Here is a 15581-nt window from a genome sequence, read left to right as displayed (position 1 = left end):
CCTCTGGGTGGGTTCCACTTAGTACCTGAGTGACTAAAATACACAATTATTATTTTGGGTGGTTATTTTTCAGCTCCAAGTGTTTGGAATAATAGGAGTCAGTAGTGAAGGCAATGGGAGTAAAAGGAAGCTAAATATAATGTTGTGTGTTTTGAAGTGAGACTGGAGGTTTCACTGAGCAGACTATACTCTGCTCAGTGTTGAAAGAAGACGGGGCCACAACAAGACAGATAGCTTCATGTAGGTTTCTGGAGAAAGTGTCTATCCTGCCAGAACTGTATTGCATGGAGAGACAGGTGGAGAGGTCCAAAACACTTCTGTGAAGAGGGCTAACAATTAAGCTGTGACCTGAGCAAGGGATGAGTCCCATTCTCAATCATGCTCCATATTCACTTGTCACTTAGCAGTACTGGTGTGCCTTTAGGTATCCAAACTGTGGCTCAGGGAAATATTAGCAATACCACAACTACTTTAGAACTCTGAAGGCTAAAAGTTAAATGCTCTTTTACAGCAGTTAAGTGCTTTTATGGACCTAGTCTTCAGTGAACAGCCAGATTTCAGTTCTCAGCTTCAGCTGCTTTTTCTGCACCTTTGTTTTCAAAGAATACAGTTAGATCTTTTTCTTCTCTCAACAACAGCTGACTTCATGCAAAAAATAGTCAAATTTTGTTCTAAGATTCTGAAATCTTGGTAAGAACCACAATATAAAAAGAATCCAACTTAGAGTGTGAGTATTTCAGGAAGCTATAAACTACTGAAATCTGAATATTATCACAGAAAGTTTATTTTCAACCACCTTCTTGCTGCTGGAAAATGCTATGAAATGCATTTTGAAAGTTCATTTCTCATTTCCATCTTAAAAGAAAATAATATTCAGAGTCTCTCACATCTAAGTACTTTTCTTCAGACCAGCCAAAAAGCAGACCTTAATTTCATTCAGAGGTATTAAAAACCTCAAAACCTGCATTTCCTGAGAAGAATTGTTTCTCAGCTCAGAAGTGTCAATGATTTTTTCTTTACGTAACATTTTTTGATGGGTACAGCTTGATATTTCTTTTATTTTTTGTCTTTTCATGCATGTTGCAATTGGTTCTCAATAATCACAGCAGAGAAATTTGCAAAGTTTAGAAATAACCGGTTCATATGTAAATCACATAAATCTGTCAGATCACACTGAATGACATAACTGGGGAAACTGCTATAGAGGAGTCATTAACTACAGCAGGCTGTCTCCCTGACTGACTAGGACAGCCTCATTTTAGCCTAAGTGTACGTGGAATACAGCACATCAGAAAAGTGCCTTTCTGAGCTTTGATTGAGCCTAGTAGCTTCAGGACATGTTACATTACTGCATTTTGTACCATTTTCTGACAGCTTCAGCTTTACCCAAATGCATGTTTTTGCATACATGCAAAATCCCCCAAAAGCAATATTCTTAAGGGCTTCATTACTGAACACTTGTTCTTCTTCTTCAGAAAGTCTAGGAGGAATATTATTTCATCTAGAAGACAGATTTTGCAATGGTGAACTTGCAAATATAAATAATTGAGGAGAGACTTTATTTGGGTAAAAGCCAGGAAATTTTACTCTCTTGTAGCATTTCATTTGGAGACTGTTTTGTAATATATTTGACCTGTTTTTATAATCAAAATCCTTGGCTTTATCAAGTATACAAACACAAATCTTTTTTTCTGATACAAAAAATCAGAGAAACTTATTAAACAACTGGTCACCTTTAGAACATTTCTCTGTTATTTATAGGAGATTTCTTACCAAAGCAGCTGGTATACCTTGTCTGTTTATAAGGTAGGGGTGTTCTTCTAAAGTTACATTGAATGTACCTAAACTCACACAGCCCATACTTAGGTTCAAACTGTGTTATTTCTTGGCATAAAATAAAATTTGTCAAATATATGCAAAATGCATCGCTACTGAGATCACATCAGGGAACACACATACTTCCTATGTTTCCTGTGCTCCCAGAGGAACTCCTCCCATTTGAAACCACGGAGTCACTCCTTAGCATGAAGACCTTGTAGGGGAACCTGCTGGGAGGAACCAGCCAATCTAGCCAATTGGCCACTGAAATAGGTACTCTTTAAAAATGCCTCTAGAACAGTGCATAGTTTGAAGGAGAGGAGGATTAGACTTTATTCTTCAGAAGCTTTACAAATGTATTTACATTCAAGCTGCTGGATTAAAACTGGAAATTTCTACTTTCCATTTGGTGCTCAAAATGAGGGTGAGCTGTATTCCTATAATCTCATATAAATGGTTCATAAGTGGAGAGAATTTTGATAGGAATCAATGTCTTTAACACTTTAGTCTTGGCTAAATGATCTAGCTTTCAACTCAGCAAGCTGATGTATGTCCAGCAAAGAAATGGTGCACACTGTCTGAGAAACTGAGGTACTGACATCATTAAATTATTTTTGGATCTCTGCGCAGTCCATCTACTTAATGATAGAAAAATGAATAAGTTTCCTAAGCATTATTTTATTCATGGCCTAATTATCTCAATAGTTTATTTAGGACTAGAGTCACAGAATCACAGAACATGTTGAGTTGGAAAGGACCTATCAGGATCATTGAATCCAACTCCTGGCCCTCCACAGGGCATGCCAAGAATCACATCATGTGCCTGAGAGCATTGTCCAAACGCTTCTTGAGCTCTGTCAGCCTGGTGCTGTGACCACTGCCCTGGGATGCTGTTCCAGTGCCCAGCCACCCTCTGGGGGAAGAACCCTTTTTCTAATATCCAACCCAAACCTTCCCTGACACAACTCCAGGCCATTCCCTCAGTCCTGTCACTGGTCACTACAGTGATCAGTGTCTGCCCTTTCTCCTCCCTCCATGAGGAAGCTGTAACTGCAATGGAGTCTCCCCCAGTCTCTTCTTCAGACTGAACAGACCAAGTGACCTCAGCCGCTCCTTGTATGGCTTCCCCTCTTGGCCCTTCACTATCCTTGCATGATAAAATGCTCTATGTATGTGGCCAGGTCAGCATTTTAGCTTGCATACATTAGAATGTCTTGACGAACTTCAAGAAGTCTCCCTACATTCTTTTACCAGAAAGTTAATCTGTAGAGAACTCCATGGTACAATTCTAGGGATTCCTGTCCCCAAATCCTCCACAGTTTAATTCTAGCATTCTTATCAAATATTCTATTTAAAGATCAAAGGGGACATAAGGATTTGTTGTTCATACTTGCAATTTCAGAAGAAAAGGAAGGAGAAAAAATCTTTAATTAAGAATTGCATTCAATGTGCTAGTACTGAGGAAATTTCTCCAAAGCACAAAACTCATAATTTCTGACCGCCCATCATAACAATGATGTAACCAGGATCATACTGAGATGTATCACAAAGCACACTTTATAGGGCACACAAGATTATTAGAAACCTTTGAATCACACATCCTAAGAATTTTTTCTTTCATTTAATCTTTAATTAACTTCAGGACAATGACTAAACTTCAGTGCAATCAGTGACTATTTTTTGCCATATACCTTTGACATTACTTTCTCCACATGTTACAATTACTCCCTATTGATTATTATTTTTTTTTTTTTTAAACTGAGAAAAGCAGGTAAAGCTTAGCTGGAAATGATGGTTTTGTTCTTTTTGATCTTTCTTTTCTTCAGAGAAGATCTGCTTACTGTTGGATCCAAGTAATTAAATTTCTCTTTGTCCATATTTTGGCTGTTTTCATGAATGCTGTGTTATTACTGATTTAATTTAATAGTCAAGATATCAAGAAATTTCTTTTCAGTGGATTTCAGCTGAAATTGTGTCTGTATGTATCCAATTATAACTACATAGAAATAATAATAAGGTTTTGAATGCTCTATTGAAGTATTTCTTATTGCTTCAGACTGGCTCATAGAAGTTTAGACCTCAGTTCACTGCTTTTATAGCACAATCTGATATAAAAATAGAAGTATTGCATCAGCCATACTTAGTAATTTATGTTGTAGAAAGTAAATTTGAGAATATTTGCTTATGTCAACAAAAAGTCTAGTCTAATACTAACCCCCTAAAGACAAAAATAGCTATCTTTTTAACAATATCATCCCAGTTGACTGAAAGCTAGAAGAGCTGGTTTAAGTAGTACAGCTTTGTACTAGTGCCTATGACTTTATGCTTGAATTATATCAAACTGAAAATAAAAAACTACAGCCCTTTAAGCAGCTCCAAGATTCTCACAATCCTGGGATAATATATCTCATTAATATGATGAGACAAAATATGATCATTTTAATATTAATATATTAATAGCCCAGAAAATATTTTTCTAGCAAATGTATAATGTATAGTATAAGATGTTAATTAAATTTAGGGCAATATAGTTGAACCCTAGAAAAGTTTTACAGTGTAACAAAAAAGATGACACATTTACTATCTGATAACAAACCATGCAGCACTAAGAGAGAAGAGGAAATTTTAGCCATTGTTCTTGTCCACCTGAGATGCACTTTACCAGTATCCATGATTTTGAAATCATAAGAAACATGGCAACTACTTTTCTTTTTAATGCTTACAAAATTTGAGGCATTTTTCTTATTTCATCATCTCAGTTGTGGTCCAGTATGTGCATAATTCTGGAAAGTGTTCTAATATTGCCCCTCTATCTAGCACATGAGAAACCATGAAATGTTACAAGCCATTTATAAAAGAATTTAAGTATATAAATCCCTAGGAGGTTAAGTATCAAAATTTTTTGAGCACTACCTACAAGCATCACTCTTATCTATAATTTGCCTAAGTTATCACAACATGTAATTGTGAAAGTGGCCATATGAAAATAATGTCTGGAAGTCTGTAAGAGATTACAGCAGGAAGTTGAACATCAAATAATAAAAAACTGTTGGAGAGATGAGTTATGGAATTTCACAATTTCCTTACAGAAATCAAGAGCAAAAAAAGACAAGGACAAAATATTCAGATGTTTACTTGGGTGAGACTGAAGCTCTATATACAGAGAAAAAGAATAGCCTTCCCTATTTTCAGGAAACTAGGAAAATTACTTATGAGATGATCTTAACACAGAAAATCTAAATTTAGAAAACCACTTGAAAAGCAGCAGTCACAAGATATTTTGTGTAAAGCTTATTTTTTTAATCTCTTGATTCACTTCTGAGTGACACTTTAAAGAAATTTTTTTATAAAATAAAATGTTTGAACACTCAGATATAAATATTAAAATGTTCTTAAATCCTGTTTTACCTGTCAGAAACATAATTAAATTCAAACAAACTTGGTGGAAGTGAAAATTTATTTGACTTACAAATATGTAAGCTGAGAAAATACTCCAGGATACAAGAATTTACATCCCATGAGATATCACTGAGCTGAAAAATCTGCCCTGCAAATTTTGTGGAAGAATATTTATCTTTCTCATCTGTTTTTATAGTAATCCCACATTAAACAGAATCTGAGGTGCAGATTCCATCTGTTACTTTCCTGGAATTTTGAGGACAGCACTAAGGTGAAAAAAATCTCTGAATAATTTCTTATCCACTCCCAGAGGATGAAAAGTTTTCCAGTACACAGAAACAAAGAAGGACTCTCACAACTGTTAGGTTTTCAAACTCCATCATTTCTTCTGGAATGTAAACATTAAGACACTCTCTTAATAAAAAGTAGCTACTCTGCTTTCTTCTCAGAGCAAAAAGTCTAAACTGCCTCTCACTTAAAAGTGTTCTCACTTCTTTCAGACTCATGCTCCCTGTGAGCAAAATAACTGCTGTAGAGAAGTAGGTTAAGTATTGCTCAGGCACAAATCATAAATAGAAAGGGAAGTCCTTGATAATCTGTAAATCAAACCCCCAGATAAGCAGAAGGAAAAACTCTGAGAGAAAGAGAACTGTCACAGCAGGAGATAATGATCAAATTGTGCACTTAGATGTTTTGTGCAGAAGTATCTGGATAAGAAAGTGATGCGAAGAATGGTCAAAGTCATCCTACTTGCAACACCCACGAAGTTTGAAATGCAGACTATATACCTGAGAGCATTCTTGCTGATTGCCTATGATTTACCACACCAACCAAAAAAGCACCTGAGAAGAAAATCAGTTTTCTAAGAGAGAGAGAGAGAGAGAGAGAGAGTGGCAAAACTGCTCTGATCACTCACAAGTACTCAGAAGCACCTCTCCTTCACCGTCTACTGATGTGTGAATTGTTTCAGTGACTGAAAAAGGGCATGAATCAGAGTGGTGGAAAGGGCTGTGGGATGTCTTATTTGTGCAATGTCAGCAACAACACACTCAGGAGAAAAAAATAAATGCATACATAATATTGGCAGTCTTGGCTGATGATAAGTTATGCAATAATTTGAGGTGACAAGTGACAACAGATTGACCCAACTTGTTCCTGCTCCTTCATGCACTAAGCAACATGGAGTCAAGATGTAAAAGACACTTTAAAGATTATAATATGTTGGTCACTAAATAGTAATGTGATCATTATCAGAATTTGTTGACAATGGCAATCTCCTAGAAACAACAAAGTGGATTCCTTCCATCTGTTTTCCTGTGTAATTGGTGAATTGTCTGGGCTGCATATTCACAGTGACATGAGGTAGGAACTGGATAGATCAGTACTAAAAGGAGGGTATTTTTACTAGAGAAAGAAATAAAATTGTAGGAGTAATGAAGCAGGAAAGTCCAAGTTTAACGGTTTTGCCTACTGGTTAAGCCTCATCATATTCCTATATTGAACATTTTTCAGGTACATTCAGGTGCTAGCCTTGGGCTGTTGGGAAAAAAAGGCTAAGGAATATTCATAGAAATCAAACAAGGTTTGTCAAGTTGCTCATGTTCTTGGTCCTTCTCCATGAAAATCAAAAGACCAAATAAGGAGTGCTGAGTTTTGAAACAAAACATTCACTCGGAGCATTCCCAGTACGATGGTCACACCATGTCAGAGACAGGTTAGGTACAAAACAGTCCTAAAGGCACTAAGAATTGTGAAGCTTGCTTTAAAGAGGGACTGTTTTCTGAAGACCCTGCAGCCCAGTACAAAGCAAGATGTTATTTTTTTGGGACACAATAGAATATAGTATTTTGTTTATTAATGTCATAATGGGAATTAAGCACAAGATGGACCACAACAGTAAAACAAATTCTGTGTGACTCATATGCAAGTACAGAAATTGAAACAAATATATTTAACTATTTCCTTGAGTTCTAAAGGGAAGAAGTATGTCAGATCTTGAAGGTATCCCAGCAAGGATCTAGTCAGATACGTTGCTGGGTTCCAATAATCAACAAAAAGTCTTGGTAATATATTCAGTGTAGCACAGAAGCAGAGAGATACTTTAAAAATAGTTCACCATCTATTTATAGGATCCATAAATGCCCACTGCATTACATGGGCCCAAGTCATGTGAGATCACCCTGCAGCTCCATGTTAACATTTCCTCCTTTATGGTCTTTCTGATACTCTTGTTAGGTTTTCAGAGAGCTACTTGTAAATATAAGTACCATATATAAAATATTTAACAGATGCTCAAGTGCACCTTGGGATGATGACTATGGTCTGGAATGACTTGTTTATGGGATGTGTGCTCACATTTCTGCTGAGTATTGCACTTGCAGATTTTAGAACTGCATAGCTGAGAGTAAATCTTCATCTCATAATTTTATTTTCTTTTATTCCTGTTTTAATCCCTTCCTCATAACTCCATACCTATAAACACAAAACATAAAAACAGAGGGATCTTCGCTAGTGTCTGTGTGTCCTACTTCCAAGATACAACAACAGAAATGTAGGGAGGTGATTAAAACAAGAATAGTTAGGAGAATAGATGTTTCTATGAACAAGGATTCTTCTCAGCATTTTGTCTCTGAGTTGTACACTAAAGAAAAACATGGTCCAAAGTACTAGCACTAGATGACTACATGATATGAAGTCAAATATATAATTTCCCAGATAATGTTTTACATAGTAAAACAAACTAGCCCTGTGTAAAAGATTCAACTTTCTTCCTTTTCCATACTCAGATTCACATAAACATAAGAAAACCTGAAATCATATATGAAAAAACTAAAATTAGACACATTGTCTTTTCCCCAATAGCAGAAGGGTGAACTGCAGCAGCAAATTGCATTTATGACACCTAGTATCATAATAATATACTTTAGGTACTGTAATTTTTGGGAAATAATTCCAGTGGAAAGTAAGGACATTGTAGCATTGTTTTGAAAGAAGTAAGTACCAAATAAAAGACAATTTGTTGAGTTTAAGCTGGTTATTTGTTCATATCTGCAGGAAGCAGATCAAACATAATCTATTAAAATATATCTAACAATCATATTTACTTTTTCTTTTATTTAGAGATAGACTGTATGCGAAATTTGCTATTAAATCTTTATTTAACCTACCCTGCATTTTAGGCTGATGTACAACCCAGAAATAATGTCTACAACCACATGGAAATATTTTTAATATCTTGTTCCTCATAAATTCTCAGCATGTAAGATGTTATTCAGATTACTTTTTCCTTTATCCAAAACTGAGCAAGAAAATTCATTTTGCATAGGGATACTAGTCAGCTGCAGATTTATAAATTAGAAAAATAAAAGATAATAAGGAGGTAAACAATACAGTCTAAAATTATTTTCATTTGCTCAGAAATTTTGCCAGAGTAATTTAAATCCCAGCAATTTCACTTATCTCTATGAACTACTGTAATTGTATTGATTTACAGTTCTTACTTTCTCAGGTGAAGACATAATTCTTTTATGTGTCATCTTTTAGATCTGTCAACAGCCCTTGGAAGTGCTGATCCTATATCATCCTCAGTGGGCAGAAGTGCTCTGCAGTATTTACTGAAGCTCCTGTCCCAAATGCACACTTCCCAGCTGTTGGCTAAGATCAAGTGCATCATCTTTTCTTATCACTTTATTATCTGATAAATCCTCACCTTAAAGATTTTATATTAAATGGATTTGGAAGACATGGGAAGGAGTAATCATTTTCTGCATCCACTCCATTCATCAACCCAAAAGTGCATTGTTTCCAGCTACTGTGGTCACATCATGACTGCATGTCAGGATGTGTTATCTGGGCATAAAACAACCCTGTGTGCTTTCATCTTTTTTTTAGGTAGACTCTGGATCTGTCATGCTTCCACAGATCCTCTGATGATAGCCACAATACCAGCCCTCAACTGTTCTATGCTATGCTCTCTATGGAGAACTGCTAAAATCTCAGCCTGACGCACGGTGCAAAAGGGGGAAGGTTTGTACCTGGGACTGCTCTTGTCCCTGCTGGTGTCATTCTTCCCAATTGACTGTCACAGTCTTTCTAAAAAAAATAAATAGGGCAGTCTTGACTGTACTGTTGTTGACTGCACTGGTCCTTAACACACCTGCTACTAGACCAAGGGAAGGATTTTTGTATTTCTCCCTCAGCACACCAATTTCTCCTTTAAGAAAGTGAAAGAGGCTCTACAGCTTGTAAAATAAGATGTCAGTCCTTGCTGGACGAAAAAAACCCATTCATCTTGAACCTCAAAAGACCACATAGATAGGCCTGAATGACAATTTGAACCATGTCTCTAAGTGAAAAATGACTGAATTTATTGTTGGCTAAGTCAGACAACCCAGTAAAAGTAAAATATATCTAATGTTTTTAATGGCTACCTGGCTGTAAATTTGTAGTTAAGCTGTTCCATTGCCATTTGTCTTTATTTGATTAAGCCACCTGATTTATTAAACATGCTGGAATACAATTTATGTACAGCAGTAGAATCCACCTAGTGGTCTGGTTTCCAGAACCACAGGGATAAACACTCTCAAACCATAAAGGCACTCTCAGTGCCAGATATCCATCTATAATGCCTGCAGAATGATGTCTCATCCTTATCATCTCCGGTATGGATGAACTGTCAGCTACTCTACCACAACCTCTTTCAAAACCTTTTAAAAGTAAGAAAAGTCTGTCGTGTACAAAACAAAAAGGCATATCACAGGATAGGAGAGATGTCCTCAGTGCAGCAATATTCTTCACCTTGAGTGAAGAAGATAAAGGGAATACCACTGTGAAATCAACACTCTTTTAAAAAGAGAGCTTTGGCAAATAACATTGGAACAAAAATGTACAAAATAATATTGCAGAAATGCTCCCGTGTGCAAGATGACTCCAGGAAGTGGGTTCTTACTATAATCAGCCCTTTACAAGCCATATATCTTATTCCTGTTCCTGTATCTTGTTCTACCCATAAGACTTCTGACTAGCTGTGCGAACAGACTTACAAAATGGTGAGATCAGTAGATATTTCTGCTGCTAGAGATAGAACAAAAATACTGCTGGGCACCTATAACAATGAGAAAAAGCTAAAAAATGAAAAAAAAAGATTAAAGAAAACACACCTAGCCAAGACTGAAATCCTGAAGCACAGGAATCAGCCTCTCTTCCCACTTCTCTCTTTTACCCTACAGTTGTCAAGGGCACTGAAAGACAAGCTGAACCAGAAAGAATTTCACTATAGCTGGATTTCTTAATTCAGAGGAAAAGCATTAACAAAATACTTTACATATTATCACTTCAATTGAAAAGTATATATTCCTGCTGTAGTAGTTGAAAATGTGAAAATTTTAACACTCTTACTTATGGACATAGGTGCACAAGAAAAAAATATAAATTTCTTCAGTATTATGGGTTTTAACATAATGATCATGCTATATTATCATTTAATGGCTATTAGCATGCATGTGAGCAAGCAAACCCCTTATGCACAGCATTTTATTTCTTTATTTTTTGAATGCCTAAATACCAAGTGATAACTAGAGATGGTTATTAAAGGAAGCTATTTAATTACTTGCTCATCTAAGAAGTTGATTTTCCTGTTTCTCTCTCATAAGAGAAATTTTAAAATGAGAATAATGTTCTAAGTAGAAAAGTCCACAATGTGAGCTAAGTAAGAGTTAGATATCTTAGAGTACAGTACAGTCTTGAAGAGGCTGGGTTTGTTTCATTACATATTTATCTTTTATGCTCTGTAAAAGATCTAAGTTTATATTATTTTATTAAAATAAATACAGTATACAAAACAAAAAAAGGAGTTGTGGAGATGAAGTTTTTGTAAATATGATGGGATACAATGAAAATCAGAATAAATTCTGCAGATTGATTTTACTCATTGCTTTGATCAAAACTAAAAAAATAATTTTGCTCCCTTTATCTGATTAATTGGAATTACCAGTTGGTCAAGGGAAGAGATTGTTCTGCTATATTCTTAGTGCAGCCTCTCCTCAAATCCTGCATATAGTTTTGGGCACCACAATAAAAGAAATATATAGAGCTATTAGAGGGTGTCCAAAGGCAGTGTCACAAAGGTGGTGAAGGATCTAGAGGGGAAGCTACATGAGGAGTGGCTGAGGTCATTTAGTCTGTTCAGTTGGGAGAAGACTGGGGAGAGATCCCACTGCAGCTACAGCTTCCTCATGGAGGGAGGAGAAAGGGCAGACACTGATTTCTTCACTGTGGTGACCAGTGACAGGACTGAGGGAATGGCCTGGAGCTGTGTCAGGGAAGGCTTAGGTTGGGATAATTGATAATATAAAATAGGGAAACAGAACAATTTTGACTGTTCAGTGGATATTGCTGATATTTTGTAGGTGCTTGAACTTCCCCATATTTATTTCTATAGCAAAGCCCTTGCTATTTTATCTTAAGTCCCCATAAAGCACTTATTACCTTCCTCTAGGTCCCAGTTAAGTTACTTCTTTTAGTATGAACAGTAAGTTTAGTCTACTTCAAGAGATAATAAAAGAAAGTATTTTAAATCACTCGAGAAGAAAACCATTCAAATACTGAATTTAAAAAATTAAATCTAGAGAAATATTGGTTTCACAATCTTCAGAGGCTTCTGTACCCAGAATTATTTGATATCACAAAGTATTCTGAATGCAAGAATCAAAACACTGGGAAAATGACAGCATGTGAAGTACAATAAATGAAAATTTTGTGGAGTGCTTATATTCATTCTCTACTTATTTATGGGCACAAAGGAAAAGTGAAGATGGAGCTTCAGACATCAAAATCAAGTGCAGTCTATTCTGGGAACCATTTATAGTGTAAGTAAAAGTATAATTAAATAATGACTTCATTTCAGCAGGTTCCCACGATAAGAATCAATAGTCGGGCAACTGATCTTGCATTAATTTGGCCTTACATTGTCACTAAATCTTGTCACAGACACAGTTCCACGACACCCTGAATTAACCTCGACTATAACCTTCCCTTTAAAATATAAACTTTTTTTACCTTCCCCTTTCCAAAGGCTTCAATGGCTGCTTCCTGGGATTAATGGTATTCAACAGAATTAACATATGCAAGACATGATATTCCATTTTAAAAGGTGCAACAGATCTAACAAGCCTTGCCCAAAAGTGTCTTTCACATAAAGCAATTAAATGAAACTCTTCCATGTTTAACTTGTCTGAGCTTTTGCTGGAAAGCAATTTCCTTTTACGTCAAGCCTTGCATGTGTATTCCCTGGAAATAAATACTGCATTTTGATTTCAGCCATAAATTCAAAAAAGTACTGCTAGGAAAAAAAACATACATTCAAAAAAGTCCTGTTAAGAAAAAAAACCATACAGAGACACAGAGAAAATAAACTGAACATGACAAACATGCTGCAATATTCCTTTCAAACTTGTGGCCCTGCTGGTGATGTGTTTTTTTTTCATGTGCAAAGAACCTTCTGATCTTCTCCCAGTCAATGATCAGCACCTGCAATACACTTTCCTTTTTCTTAGATTGTATTTGCTGCCTGAGATTTTCTGCTCTTGCAAATACAAAAGGCTTCCCACTCCTTACAACTATTTACAGATTTACTAAAAAATGAAATGCTGCAGAAAATTTTGTGGATACTATTTTAGAGCTTTAAAACCATATGAATGTGAACATAAAGCAGCTTCCTGTCTAAAGTATACAGTAGGATTTATGGAGACATTGTTTTCACTTCAGCGTTTGTTAGGAAATGTGAAGCTGCAAGGAATCCTTACCATTCTGGAAATACAAAATGTGCTTTTTCAAACTTGTCTAAAGATTTCATATTATGTAATTTCTTCTCTGGTGATGCTTCATTAAATTGTACAGAAAACTCATTGTCTGCCCTCTCTGAAAAAGTCAATACAATAACTGGATGTTTTCATAAAAAGAATCAGTTTCAGATTCTTTGCTTTCCTGGAGGATTAAAAGCACTCTGGCTTTTGAAGCTCAACGTGCCCTTGCTGCCTTGTTCCGATATCCAAGGAGGGCCTTATCCTGCACGTCACAGCTCATCTTTAGCCTGGTCCCAGAACTGTTCTCTCTTAGATACTGGACTGTTTTCTGTCTCTGACTAAGCAATGGTATAGCCAGCTGACTACCAAAAAGGTGTTTTAGTTTTCGGACTCGGCATTGTTCCTGAAGCTCAGCATTCAGACTCTGAAGGCAGTACCAACAGAACAGAGACAAAGACAAATTGGGGATCTTTGTATTTAATTGCTCTTTCATGTTCCTGTATCTACGTGTTGTGAAACATGGAATTTAAAAAACTGTTGATGTAATTTTTGACATCATAATATCCATATCAAGGAGCTTATGAGTTTTTTTCAATTGATAGGATGGGATGGGACCTTTGGATGGGATCATCTATTTCCAAACCCCCTAGCAAGGGCAGGACACCTTCCACTTGGGTTGTTTAAATCCCCATCCAGGCTTGCCTTGAACGCTTTCAGTGATGCAGCACCCAGAAGTTCTCTGGCAAGCTCTCTATTCCAGTGACTCAGCACCCCACAGTTCTTCCTTAGGTGTAACCTAAACCTGCCCTTTTTCAGTTTAAAGTCAATTTCCTTGAGGAAACAGGCCCTTGGAAAAAGGCCCTTTCCAACTTTTCTGTGAGTCCTTTTTCAGTACTGGAAGGATGCCATAAGTTCTCTTGGACCCTTCTCTCTAGAGTGAGCAACCTCAACTCTCTCAGCCTGTTCTCATATGGGAGGTGCTCCATCCTCCAGGGTCTACCTGGCCATCCTCCTGCTTGAGCAGGTCCACATCCTTCCTGTGTTAGGACTCTCAAAGCTGGACACAGTACTCTGGGTGAGGTCTCCCAGGAACATAGTAGAGGGTGAAAATTACCTCCCTTAATCTGCTAATCTCTTGTCTGTGGTGAGAAGTGACAGGACGTCAGGAAATGGCATTAAACTCTCTTAGGGGAGGTTTAGATTCGATATTAGGAAAAGGTTTTTCACTTGATTCTTTTCATACAGCCCAGAATGTGTTTGGCTTTCTGGGCTGTGAATGCACACTGCTGGCTCTTGTTGATCTTCTTATCCACAAACACTCTGTGTTCTTCTCATCAGGGCTGTTCTTGATCCACTCTCTGCCCAGCCTGTATTGGGATTGCCCCAACCCAGGTTTTTTAACTTGGCTGTATTGAACTTCATGAAGGTCACAAATTCTCAAGCCTGTCAAGGTCCACCTGAATGGCATTCTTTCCCTCCAGCATGCTGACTGCACCACTCAGTCTGGTGACTTAATACAACCTTCTAATTAGTACTATATTGCTTGTTAATTATTTTTGCTTTCCTAGATTCATGATCACTCAGATATGAGAGGAAGCAACAGCTCAACCAGAAACTATACAAAATACACAACATTCTTCTGTTTTTAGAAATTCAGTGACAGACAAATCTGCACTTATTTCTGTCTTAATCTTCATTCATATGGATTAATGCTTGGTGTTTTATGACCAAAGAAAAGGTTTATCCTTGTTACTTAACTGGACAATGGTTCTGTAATATTCCGTTTTAGAGGTTCAATAAAAGCATAATGGTGAGTAGTAAAGCTTAATCTACTCTACAGTGTTATCTAACATCCATATAAAAACATAAGAAAGCTTTAGAGAGAGTTTGAGTTGACAAGTCAGCTTTACAATGTGCTTTGTCCATTTGCTCATTGCCAGACATCCAGAAAAGGCTGGGTTTTCTCAGTATGTAGCTGACTTGTAAGAGACCAGACAGGACAAATAAATAATGCTAACCAGATGACATTGACATAATGTTGATAAACTAGATTGCCTGCATTTTCATCTTCACAGCAGTCAGGGTATCCAATAGCACCACAAAGAACCAAGAAAGAACAAAATGGATTTATTTCCACTAAAGAGTTACCACAAGAGTAGAAGAAGGTGCACTGCATCCCATTTTTTTTTTTTTTAGCTTTGATGTTATTGTACAGTAGAGAAGATATAGACAGGGGGATATACTTGTACACAGAACTGCTTTAAGACTTAAAAAAATATTTCATGTTCCACAGTGGCAAACTAACTACCTTTTTTTTTCTGTAAGCTAATGAGACAAAGCTAATATCGGCTTGTCCTTCATCCCGTAATACACTTATTATAAAACCACTATTCAAATTACAGTCACATCTTATTAGGCAACAGATGGTCTTATCTAAATTGGTTGTTTAATTCAGGTTCATGATTTTGTGTTAATAAAGTCACAACAATGAATCAAACCCTCCTATAACTCTTCTTGAAGTTAGTCATGTGTGGCACCCAGTGTTGCTATTCAGCAAACTTG

The 15581-nt window shown here is 36.5% G+C and overlaps 1 protein-coding gene and 1 non-coding gene across 3 annotated transcripts in view; one reads left to right on the top strand and one right to left on the bottom strand.

Annotated features, from left to right (window-relative positions):
• The window catches only part of GPC6 (glypican 6), a 726663-nt gene that overhangs the window by 211245 nt on the left and 499837 nt on the right, over positions 1-15581 (bottom strand). The gene's annotated exons all lie outside the window — the stretch shown is intronic.
• On the top strand, positions 8853-9041 carry LOC116184358 (U2 spliceosomal RNA). Its single transcript, XR_004149127.2, has one exon. It is a non-coding gene; the product is annotated as a U2 spliceosomal RNA (small nuclear RNA).

Source organism: Lonchura striata, chromosome 1, assembly GCF_050655825.1.
Source record: "Lonchura striata isolate lonStrDom1 chromosome 1, ASM5065582v1, whole genome shotgun sequence".
Classification (NCBI taxonomy): Eukaryota; Metazoa; Chordata; class Aves; order Passeriformes; family Estrildidae; genus Lonchura; species Lonchura striata.
This window is presented reverse-complemented; position numbering and strand designations above follow the sequence as displayed.